Source organism: Trachemys scripta, chromosome 1, assembly GCF_013100865.1.
Source record: "Trachemys scripta elegans isolate TJP31775 chromosome 1, CAS_Tse_1.0, whole genome shotgun sequence".
NCBI classification, from domain to species: Eukaryota; Metazoa; Chordata; order Testudines; family Emydidae; genus Trachemys; species Trachemys scripta.
The window spans coordinates 298,223,886-298,236,608 of record NC_048298.1 but is presented as its reverse complement, the minus strand read 5'-3'; the positions used below and the strand labels follow the sequence as shown (position 1 = coordinate 298,236,608).

The window sequence follows — 12,723 nt, the reverse complement described above, 5'->3', positions numbered from 1 at the left end:
TGTGACAATTGTGTGACACTTTTTACTGTTCTAATTTAGTGCTCGTGGAAGGCAATGGATTGGCAGCCTCCATCCTCTACTTATTCACACAGCAAGTATAGCAGGTAGCAGCACATGCCGCTCACACTCTGTTACAAATGTACTCCAAGCCTGGCACGAAGGACCATCTCTAATAGCAAAAGGTTAATTCAGTCTTCCTCCCCATTCACTGTTAGACCTTTCTGCCAACACTGCTAACAAGGCTGCTCATGTGATGGTGGATTTAGTGATTTGAAGCCCCCATCCATAAGGAGCTAGACTGAAACCATGAACTCATTTCTCATAAACCACTCAACAGCTGTCAACCAGTAATCCCTTCCAGCTCCACTGACCTGGGGAAATTTTTACCTGTAGGTGAAATGCTGTATCTCATTAGCAATGCCTTCAGCCATTGCATACACAGATTTAATAGAAGCTGTTACAACATTAAAGATTTGATTTAAACACACAAAAACTAGAAAATTCAGGACTCCTAACCTCAATCCATCCCTTTTATGCCTCACCATAAAACAGTTATTCAAACAATGGATGCTTTTAACTTGTCTTAATGTGTTGCAACGGATGGAAACTGAGCCTTAATACTAACTCTCCTGGCTTTTTCCTGTGTAAGTCAGAATCCCATTTTGTTTTAACTTTTTGGTTGTTTAATTAAAGCAACGCCCTAGCAAAAACCAATTGCTTGGGTGGCTTGAATATTATACCAATGCACTTTTCATGAGATGACCTTACTTTTGAGTTTAGGAAACCTTGGGTTATCATTGGGTTTGGTTGGAAGTCTTGCTTGTAAAGATTACGATCACATAATATACAAAGCCTACTTGATCTATGCATACATTTTAACTAAATGTTCAGATGAAGGGTTGTCAATTCTCCAGGACTGTCCTGGAGTCTCCACGAATTTAATCTTTAATTGAAGATGACGTCATGTGATGAAACCTCCAGGAATATGTCCAACCAAAACTGGCAACCCTAGTTCAGACTGAGTGGTAATCAACTTAACACCATTAAATTAGCTACACTTGTTAGATTGTGGAAACTTGTAAAGGTTTACTGGAGCTTTCAAAGGATCACAAACAGTCATCATAAGAAAATGTCATGATTCTTGGTAACACTTATAAAAGCACAATTAAGGCCAGCATGTACTTTATTCTGAAAAATTAAACAAACAAACCACCACATACAGAGATTTCCTTTCTGAAATGACTTTGCTGTGGCCATATATTTCATATACAAAGAGATTCAGTGGCATATTACATAAGATCTCACAGTTTACATAGGTTTCAGCCCAGTCATGTTTTACAAGTATACTCAAGTTGTCTGTTTTTAACAATTCTTTGCCTTAGTCTGATAAGAAAACAAGAGAAAGCTGTAACTTTTACCCCTTGGCATATCCTTTCCCCACACTATGTCATGAAACACAAAAGGATGAACTTTAACTAGTTAAGTAACGGTTAAGATAAAGTGATGACGTGCCCAAAGTACAGGTACAATATGTTCCAAAACATTTCATTTGTAAAGAGTAGCCATCTTAGATGTTGGCAGAAGAATACTTTATTTTGGGGGAGTGGGTGTCTTGCTCTATAAACAAAATGTTTTAAGGGAGCTATCCAGATAAGAATGATTAGATTTAAAGCGGCTTTAGCTCAGTGGTGGGTAACCTGCCGCCCGTCAGGGTAATCCGCTGGCGGGCCGTGAGACAGTTTGTTTACATTGACCGTCCACAGGCATGGCCATCTGCAGCTCCCAGTGGCCATGGTTTGCTGTTTCCGGCCAGTAGGAGCTGCGGGGGGGAGGGGGAGCAGTGCCTGTGGGCGAGAGTGGCATGCAGAGCTGGCTGTGTGCCTCCGCCTAGGAGCCGGACCTGCTGCTGGCTGCTTCCAGGGCGCAGCATGGTCTGTGGTGCCAGGACAGGCAGGAAGCCTGCCTTAGCACTCCCACTGTGCCACTTATAGGGAGCAACCGCAGGTAAGACCGCGCCCCAATCCCCTGCCCTAGCCCTGTGTCCCCACAACCTGGAGCCCCATCTTGCACCCCAAAACCCTCATCCCCGGCTCCACCCCAGAGCCAGCACTCCCACCCCTGAGCCCTCACCTGCTCCCACACCTCAACCCTATGCCTCAACCCGCAGCACTCTCCTGCACTTCAAATCCCTCGGCCCCATTCCCCAGCCTAGAGCCCCCTCCTGCACACAAAACCCATCATTCCCAGCCCCACCCCATAGCCCACACCCCCAGCCCAGAGCCCGTACCCTCTCCTGCACCCCAACTCCCTGCCTCAGCCCAGAGCCCCATCCTGCACCCTGAACCCCTAATTTCTGGCCCCACCCTGGAGCCCACACCCCCAGTTAGAGCCCTCACCCTCTCCCGCACCCCAAGTGAAAGTGAGCGAGGCTGAGGGAGAGCGAGCCACTGAGGGAGGGGGAATGTAGTGAGCGGGGAGTAGGGCCTCAGGAAGGGGAGGTTGGGGAAGGGGGTGGGGCTAGGGTGTTCAGTTTTTGGTGATTAGAAAGTTGGCAACCCTAAAAGAGATATAGGGACAGCCCCAGTGAGGTTGTTTTGGGCCCAAACAACCTTAAAATTGGCCTTAATGGTCAACCAGAGATTCCTTTGGTAGAGGGCAACCCCTGGCTGGGGTGTATATCTGACAGAGCTTTTTAGGGAGTATATTGGCGGAAGGAGGAAGTGTAGCCTGAGCACACTGTGCTCCATTGATGCCCAGCCAACATAATGGCCCCCTCATGGGCTATTACGTCTCTGAGGTGCTCTAATTTACTCTGGAGGGAATTGCGAGCCAGGGATCAGGGGAGCATGAAGGTTTGGCAGCTTTGCTCTCTCTTAGGTTCTGTGTCAATTCAGAATTAAAGAAAGATAGTTACAGGTTACATTCAGATGTGGCTTTTTCTCCCCAAGTATCATTAGAATGAGAAACATGCTGGTAAACAAAGTAGAGGGAACAGTTATGTTACTGAATGTAAAGACATCATGACCATTTATCTAGATTCTAATAACATGATACACTTATATTGAACTTTTCATCTCAGGGTCTTAAAGCATTTTACAAACACTCAGACTCAATCCCATGAAAAAAAAATATTGGTAGGTATTTCCCCATTGCATAGGTGCTGGCTTCCTCCGGGTCTGGGGGGTTGTTCAACCCCCACTCCACACCAGGCCCCGCCCCTACCCCCTTGCCCTAAGTCCTCACCCCATCCAGCCTCTTCCTGCCTCTGCCCCCTCCCCATCCCTTTCCCCAAAGCACCCACGGAGTCAGCACCTATGTAAACAAGTACACAGAGGCACAGAAGGATGGGATTTGCTCAGTGTCACATAGCAACTGAGGCCTGCTCGACACTAAAAAGATAGGTCAAACCAACTACATTGCTCTGGGGCAGTGCTTAATTTGTGCCTCGACTTGCCAGGGCTGAGCCCTAGCACCTCTCGACTTGGCAGTTTATAGCCCCGGCACCTCTGGGCTTGTTGCATCAGTTATGAAATTAAATAAATTGCTTGAGCCGTGGCATCTAATTGCTTGAGCCCCGGCACCTCTTTCATTACAAATTAAGCACTGCTCCGGGGTGTGAAAAAACCACACCCCTGAATAATGTAAAACCAACCTAACCCATGGTGTAGATAGTGCTAGTTCGGCAGGAGAATTCTTCCATCAACCTAGCTACTGCCTCTCAGGGAGGTGGATTCCTACACTGATGGGAGAACCCCTCCCGTCAGCGTAGGTAGCTGAAGTGCTTCCATGACACAATTGCACCATTGCAGCTGTGCTGTTGTGGTGTTTCAAGTGTAGACAAGCCCTAAGTGGTAGAGCTGAGAAAGGAAAGTAGTACCTTGACCCACAGTCCACTGTTTTAATCACTAGACTATTTTCCTCTTCGGGTAGATCTGCCAAGAGGCAGGAGGAGGACTATATCCATTAGCTTAAAAAGTGAAAGTGACAGAGTTGCTAAAAGGTGTCCCAACACAGTCATCAGTCAGGAGCACAGTAACTATGGGTCTGTCTACATTCAAGCTGGAAGGTGTACATACCAATGCTAGCTCTGGCCAGACTACCATGCTAAAAACCGAAGTGTAGCCATGACGGTGCAAGCAGCAGGAGGGGCTAGCCACCCTACCATCACATCTGAGACCATCGGCACATACTGCTATTTTTAGTGTGCTAGTTTGATGGGAGCTAGCATGTGTATATTTACTAGAGCTGGAAATTACCCCTTCCAGCTTCAATGTAGACATACCCACTGATACAGGGAGTTAGGAGTTTAAAGCTAGGAAAGTGGAAGTGGTAGTGAAGTAGTGTTGTGATAATAGGGCCTACAAATTTACCCAATTATGAGCTCAGTTGTGAAAAGTGAATGAGAGTTCATAAAATATCACAATAGCTTATAACTACATATGTTGATGGGGAAAAGTGCAAAATGGAGATAGACAGACTGTATTAATCCATACAAAAAGGCCTACTGGTATAATTCAAGGACTGTGTTATCATCATGCCTGGTAAACAAGAGAAGTGTAGGACCGGCAATTAATGGACCACATTGCATGGGCTGGAAATTAGGCCTACTTGGTGAACAAAATAATGAGGGGATGGGCTATTCCACCCATTTTGGGATCCTTACAAGAAAATACTGGGGAAAAATATCCAGAAGAAGAAGCTGTTTGCCAGCAGCCACTGCACTGGGTTTTACCATCCTGGATGCCACCCCCACTACCTCCTGGGACCCCGAGATCTACTTTAACACTGTTGGGCCTTCATCATTCTGATCCTGAGAGATGGTCTAACCAAAAAGAGAGACCCACATGACATCACCATCTCTAACTCCAACGGCTCTGGCTAAATCCAGCTACCACCTGGGATGTGAGAATTTGTTTCCTCCTCCTTCCCTGCCATATTTCTTCTCTTTCCTACCCCTCTCTTCTTTCCTCTAAGAAAAGTCTGGCTTAGCCAGCCAAGACTGTATATTTGGCAACATTGCTGTAAGCCTGTGACCAGAAAGAGGCAACTAAATGCAATGCTCTAAGCAACCTGACACTGGTACAAGTTTGCCAGGCCTCAGAGTGGCTATTAAGACTGTGTGCCATACATTTGTTTTTCCAGCAGTGAGGTTGCACGTGAGAGTCAACACTAGAGACAGAAGCTTCATTTTCTGTTTTTGCTGTTCTTTTCTCTCCTCTTTTTTGTGTGTTTGTCTTGTTTTGTCTTCTAGAAACGGGATCAAACTTTAACAATAACCTCCACCATCTTAACTAACTTTTTTTCTTTTCCTCCAACAGGGAAAGTGGTTCCCATCTAAGAGACTATTGACAAAGAGTTTTTTCTTTCTAAAGACTCTCCACATTAAGGGGAAACAAGGGATGTTGTTAAAATGAAAGCCTTACTTAACAATTTACATGTCAAATGCTTTAATCTTTTCCTCCCTTCTTTTTCTGTATCTTCAATAAAAAGGTTTAAAAGATTTTTAGTTGTGTGTCTGCCATGGTACCAAGCATGCTGATGTCTCTGTATACCAAAACCTGAACCTGGTTTAAAACTTTTAATGTTGGACAGTTACTCTCTTATGCTTCTCTTTTCCATGTGGAACATAGGGCCTTCTCCACCACTTGCCATATTTGCTGGTCTCCCGTTGCTGTCTTAGCTTCTTCCCATGTCATTTTGATAGCTTTCGGTTCTACTTCTATTGTGTGTTTCCATGTTTTCCTTGGTCTACTTTGTCACTTCATGCCCTCAGGGATCCAGTCAAACAACTATCTTGTTATGTTATTCTTATCTTGCCTCTGTGTATGTCCTAGCCATTTTCGTTCCATAATTTCCTGTACTATTGGTTTCTGTTTCATCCTCTTCCGGAGTTCTTTGTTTGTTTGTTTTCTGGCCATCTGATATTGAAGATTTCTATATGCAGCATTTATGAAAACTTGGAGTTTAGATAGTAAGGATCTAATAAGACTCCAAGTTTAGGTGCCATATAGTAAGACCAACTTTACAATGGTGTTAAATATTCAAAGTTTAATTTTAAAGGCAAGTTTTCTGTTTCTCCAGAGTTTCTGTTTCTTTAGAGTTACGAAGGCATGTCTAGCTTTCACTGTTCTGGCTTTAATGTCTTTGTCTGTTCCACCTGTTGTACTTATAATGAGGCCAATATGTGAAATATTGGACCTCTTCTATGTTAATCCTATAAAGTATTATTTGTGTTCCTTATTGGGTGTTCATTCTCATGGTTTTAGTTTTCTCTGTGTTGATTTTTAACCCTACTAATTGTGCACAGGCCTGGAAATCACTTGTTTTGGCTCGTGTGTCTCTAGGGGTATGAGATTACAAGTTGATGTCATCTCTTAACTCAAGGTTGGATAGTTACAGGGTCATTTTAACACCTGTCTTTCGCTGGGCCTATATATTCCATCAGAATTAATACAACAGTAGATTGGGTGAAGATGAAGCAAAACTCCTAAGGGAAAAATGTAGGTATACTTAACTCTCCCTCAGTATGGGGGATGGACTACATGACCTCTTGAGGTCCCTTCCAGCTTAAACTTCTGTGGTTCTATTTACACACTATGGGAAAAATCCTCTGCTTGTGTAAATTATCATCGCTCCATGGAAGTCAGTACTGAAAATCTGGTTGTATATATTAAACCAGGGCTGGAAAATAATGACCAGAGACCTACTATCCAAAGAAATCAACTTACTATCCAGAGGTCAATACATAAAATGATATTAGCAAACAAAAGAGACAAACTGATAATAAGCATGTTACAAATGTTTAGATAGACAGAGGGGGTAAGTTACCCCCAAGGCATCTGGATAAAGAACCTCCCAGGCACCTGGATAGCAGTGACAGAATCTAGACGAGAGAAAGAGGACCAGGGCCAAAACTCTGGGATCCTGAGATTCCTATCAGGGTACAGTTTCTGGGCACTGCTTAGGAGTCCACCTCTAGCTAGTAGGTTCCTGATAAATATATGAAGCCCCCTATTCCTCTCTGGGGTAGGAAGAGGGAGGGAGCTTTTCCTCTCACTCTCTCCCCCCTCCCCATCCCCAAGCTAGAGCCTCCTGAATGTTTTGAATGTGTATGTGTGGGGACTGAGTATATGTGGGGAGATCCACTACTTCACCCTTTCCCCAGCCTTCTGTTTTGCTACTTCCGCCCTGCCAGGTATACTGTAGCCTGTAGCAGAGGACCTTGTGGTGAAATTACTGGGAATAAAATAAAATAGCACTGACATTTAAAAAGTCCAATTTTGCTTTTTTTACTTTTGTTAATCTTTGAAAATAGCAGCACTCTATTTGATAGTAAGTGCATGTGCATATACCACTCAGCTCCTATTCTCGTTTAATTATATAAAAATGTTTGTATTGCATTCCTGTGATATTAGAGCAAGTTTGTATTGGATCTGGCTGATATATAATCAGCACTGTGACTGTATAGCAGGGACAGAGCCAAGTGAGGAGACTATGAAGTGGGAACAATTGACTTAAATGCAAATACCAGGAAGGCAGGCAGACAGCAACATATATAAAAAAAGACATTAAGATGAGGTGAAGAAATTATGTTAAGGCGAATCTGAGTTGTTTCTAGGATGCTTATCAAAGTCTAAAATGAATAAAGAAAAACCAGGAATTATGGCTATTTTAACAACAAATGTCAATATTGGCCTATATTGTCATCTCAGTGCATAGGATTGCCACTGTAATGCAGCTATTTAAGAAATCCTTGCATACTGAAAACAGACTTTGTTCCATGGATAGGAAATCAGACCACCTATCTCAAAGTATTTCACGCCTATCTCTCCAAACAGCTGTGCATACTGTATGCGGCACTCCCACAATAGGCTATATAGAATGTTATCAATTTCCATTTCTTCTCTTTCCTCAGATTTCTGCAATAATTTCCAAAATGTGTCCCATGCACTGCTGGAGAAAGGCTAAGCTAGTGAAAGAGATGGCAAGCAGAACCCACAACTTTTTGGCTTGCGACCCAAAACGAAGAGGAGAAAGATGACATTTTATTAAGAAACCAGAAGAAAGATCCACATGATTGTCAGGGATGGTAAGATCATCACATTTAAAAGTGCCAAAAATCTAACCAGAACAGGATGTCAGGGTTACTGTAAAGGATTCACTTTTTTTCCATTTGTCCTGATAATCAGTCTCTGTGCCCCCTCCCCCTAAGTAAATGAAATCAATCAGCAGGGATTTCTGTAAAATACATAAAACAGTCATCTTCCAGACTCTACTAGAAGATAAATGATTCCAGACATTGGACTGCAGCCATTTTCCCACACATGCTACAATGTTTTGTCATCCATATTGGGCCATAATGTTGAGTGTTTTTTTTTCTTTTAAGTCTACAGCCAATGCTTCCACTACTGGCATGGAGCAGACAGTACATTAGAACTATTGCAACAAGTTATTTTTCTGTACAAATTGGAATAGAATTGTCGAATTCCAAATAAAGCAGCCTCCTAGGGTCTTGCTTAGAACTATCATGCACCTCTGCTATTGCTAATGTAACCTTATTATTCCAAATTGGAGCCTCAAAAACCTTTTGAAATTAGGCAGAGTACAACAAAACAGAAACCACCAAATTGAATGGAACACATACCTATAAACAGTGCAAGCCTTATTTGAAAGCATGTCAACATCAAACAATAGAATGGCTTACAACATCATATACAATGCTTCATATCAAGGATGGAAGCTCTCAGAAACATATGACGAAAGGTGCTACGTAACGTGCATTTTAAAAAATATTCTAATTATTGTTTTTAAGCAAGTCCTCTGTAAACAGTAAAATATATTTTGTGAAGCACTATAGGATTTCTTCTGCTTTAAGAAATGTGGAACAACATTCTACTACCCTGAGTTAAATCAGGAATAATTTTCTGTGGACTTACTCCTGATTTTGCACCAATATAAATAAGGGCAGAATTTAGCTTAAGATGTTTATACATTGTAGTTCTAGTTAGTCTATAATTATTTGGGTGGGAATTCTCACCTCCTCTCCAACAATACCATTCTTACCTACCCCCTTCAGCTCACATCTGGGACCAAGCAAGCTTTTCATCAAAGATGTCTTTCAGAAAAATTACAAAATAATTCTTGTTCACTACAGGAGGTGCCCTTAAGTTAATTAAACAAAATCACTCTTCTGAAGTGGAGGATACTAGCAATTTGAAAGTTTGTTTGCAAGTTTTTTTTAAACAAGCCATCTCAAACAGATAAGCCTCTTAACATCTTTAAAGTAATTCAAACCTTTTAAGTAAAAGATAGGCTACAAAGGAGACAGGACTGTTTTCAAAGCTGAAAAGCTCCTCAAAACAGTGTTAACTGTTGTACTAAACACCCTTACTACAATATTTAAACTTACTATCTACAAATATCCTTAGGCTTCACTGTACCTTTGAACCAAAATCATTTTCTTCTGTGTTTCATTTTCTGGTTTCTTGAAACCTGCTTCTCAGATTCTGACAGATGGCTTCTCTGTCACTAAGTGCAGCTTCCTCCTCGTTATTTTGCCAGCTAATCCACGATGCTTAGCTGTTGTCTGTGGGGCTGTGCTCTACATCATTTCTCGTCTGCTCTGCTTGGTTTTAGGTTGGTTTCTAGTCCCGCCTCCTGCTCTTGAAGAAATGAAAACTCACAGCTGGATTTTCTATAAATCATCCCTTTTAACACTGGCTGTGCAACTATGGCAAATACTACAGGAAAAACCTGCTGCTCCATCTCAAACTTGAAAAACAATTCTTCATTTTAATGGTGTACACATGAAAGTCAATCATGTATTAAAATCACTAATACTGGAAAATAGTGGCCAGATCATTGTGACCTTCAAGGCTTAGGAACTAATTAATGTAGCACAGCACTCTGCTCTATTCCAGTGGGAGGATATGGCAAAATACACTGCTTCAGTGAATTGTATTATATAATGATCTTCTCAGAATCAGAGGCTGCCATTCTTAAGAGATAAATTTACACCTACAATGCAAAGTATTTTTGACAGCCATTATATTGGATATGTTCTTATTCCCTGCCACTAACAAGATAGATTAAACAAGAGGATATACTGTATATGCTGGCAGCTCCAGCTGCAAGGAACCCTTACTATCATATTGACTCAGTGTGGGCAGAGACTCTCTTTACTTTTCTTGTGCAGCACTGAACACATTATCAGTTCTTAACAAATAATAGAATACAATATGTGCTAGCACTTAATTAGCACTACAGCCTATATAAGACAAAATAAATCAGTTCATATAGATACTCTAAAATGTCCCGCCAACTCCTGTCAAGAGACAGTGCTACTGAAACTAAAAATTACTGCATAGACCTACGTTACCCACCAGGTATAGTCTGCATCAGGAACTGCAGCAATTGTTTATGTAACCCACTGTCTGATGTACACTATTTGCCCCCCACTCAGTTGGGATCAATGGTAGGTGAATTATCCACAAACAGCTATAGGTAGCCCTTTATCTCAAGTAGTAGCTGTCTATATATTACAATGTTGAAGGTTTGGCATTCAACCCTGCTTCTGGCCCATGATGGATATTGCCACATTTCTATAGGTATTTTTAGTCTCTTTGAACATGATTGCACAGATGGAAAATGAGGTCAGCCAGCACATTGGGATCAGTAAGCTCTCCACGAACCACCAGTAAGTGCTTCACATATCACAGTTTGGAAACCATTAAGCCTAGCACATACTGATCTTCTGGGAAGGCTTGGTAGAAAATGGGGAGACAACCCATGCCTGCCAATAGTGGGGGGAGGAGTGAGGGCAGCAGACTTCAGCAGTGTTACTCCATGTGAGCATGCTCAGTACAAGCCAAGCAGCAAATCTGGGGGGGCACATGACCCTGCATGCCCCCCCATGCATCTTCTGATAGAGCTACTGCTTTGTCAATAGGCAGCCATAAGACAAGTGCTGAGGGCACCAGTCCAAGCAGCTGTGATTTAGATTTGAACTGCTGCAGCTATAGGACTCTCCTGTGGATGGACTGGCTGATCCATTCCAGTAACTTGATGGAGCAGTAGCTGCTCTGCATATATAGAAGAGAGGCAACACCATCCCTACCCCTCATTCACAGCTGTAAGGAAAAACCTTTTTAATCAACTTTCTAGGGCCATTGTATGTGCAATAATTATCTGTCAAAACACATGGGACTCTGATTAAAATTACTTGCTTGACCTTTAAAATGTACTTGAAGTTACATAAATGAGACCAATCAGTAGTAAATACCCATTTGAATAATATTTACAGAATTAAAAAACTAATGTTAATACAGAGCAGATTAAAGGCTTGTTCCCATACAAGCAGATTAAAGGCTTGTTCCCTCTGTATATACCCAGGACTGGGTACTAACCTTCAATTGAGAATGTTCTGAGCTTGCCTCCTCACCCACCAGTTCAAATCTGGCCTCTGTAAACCACATCATCTACTCAATGTAGTTGTTGTGATTAGGTGCAGAGTGAGAGGTGGCCTCTGAAATCCTGTTCTTCACTAATTTATAATTCTAGAAAATGAGGACCCCAGGATTTTAAATGAAACTGGAACTTAACTGGCAGCTAGTATCCAGAGCAGGACACTGGTATAATGTGCTTTGTTGGTCTGTTCTACCTAAAAGGCCAGCTGTGGTTTACGGGTTGTCCTCAAGATCAGTCCAAGGTAAAGCTCATGGCAATAGTTCAGGTGATGAAGATGTGGCTCACTGAGACCAGGGCAGCAGCTAAGAAGGAAGAGGGTATCTCTTGCCAGCTGAAGATGAAACTCATTCCTGGCCACTGGAGTCCAGGAGAAGATATAAGTCCAGTAGGAAATAGAGGTTCTGTACCAACTTTACAGTACAAGGCAGATACTAGAACTGGTTGAAATTTATCAATCAAAAAATTTAGTGGTGGAAAAATGGGATTTCATTGAAAATGAAATTCTCCACAACAAGAGGTAATTTTGGATTACATTTTGACTAGAAATTTTGAAAGAAAACAAAACCTTTCATTTCAGTTTGCAAAAAACAAATTTTTTCAAAATTTCAAATTTTTGTTGTTTCTTTTTGCCACTGAATGCAAAGAAATGAAAAATGTCTATGGTTTGGGGTCCTCCTCCTACATACACACGATTTACCCTTTCTTTTTTACCTTTTTCCACTCTGTAACTTTTCCAAATTTGGAGAAGTTTTGAAAAGTTAGAGTTGAAGAAGGGGGCAAAAAGGGGAGTTGGGAAATGGAGGCATCTTTCAGTCATTCTGTCGCATTCACGGGCAAAGAAGAAAAAAGGGAAGAAAGTAGGAGACAAAATCTGAAATTTCGAAAAAGTGTTTTGTTTTTTGAAAACTAGGGTCAAAATGAAAATTTTGATTAAAATCAAACCAACATGTTTCAATATTTCAAATTTTACAGTCACAAGTAGAGATTATTGACTGAACATTGCTGAAAAATTTCACAGGAAAAAATGGGGTCTTTGGTAGGGTTACCATATTTTAATTTTTAAAAAGGAGGACTCTCCATGGGGTCCCGACCCCAGCCCCGCCCCAACTCTGCCCCCTCCCCTGAACGCTCCGCCCCCTGCTCCTCCCCCTCCCCTGCTTCCCGCGAATTAAATGTTCGCGGGAAGCCTGAAACAGGGAGGCAGCAGGTAAGTTGGGGCTGGGGCTGGGGCTGGGGCGGGGTGCGGCGCGGCACAGT

General features: G+C 42.1%; 1 protein-coding gene across 7 annotated transcripts in view; it reads right to left on the bottom strand.

Moving 5' to 3' along the window:
- Positions 1-12,723, bottom strand: part of STARD13 (StAR related lipid transfer domain containing 13) — a 457,620-nt gene that overhangs the window by 89,147 nt on the left and 355,750 nt on the right. The window contains exon 1 of one of the 7 annotated variants that reach the window (XM_034758643.1): positions 9,441-9,624. The exons of the other annotated variants lie outside the window; for them this stretch is intronic. The gene's annotated coding sequence lies outside the window, so the exon portion shown is untranslated. Of the gene's footprint in view, positions 1-9,440; positions 9,625-12,723 lie in introns of those variants that run through there. 7 annotated transcript variants of the gene reach the window in all.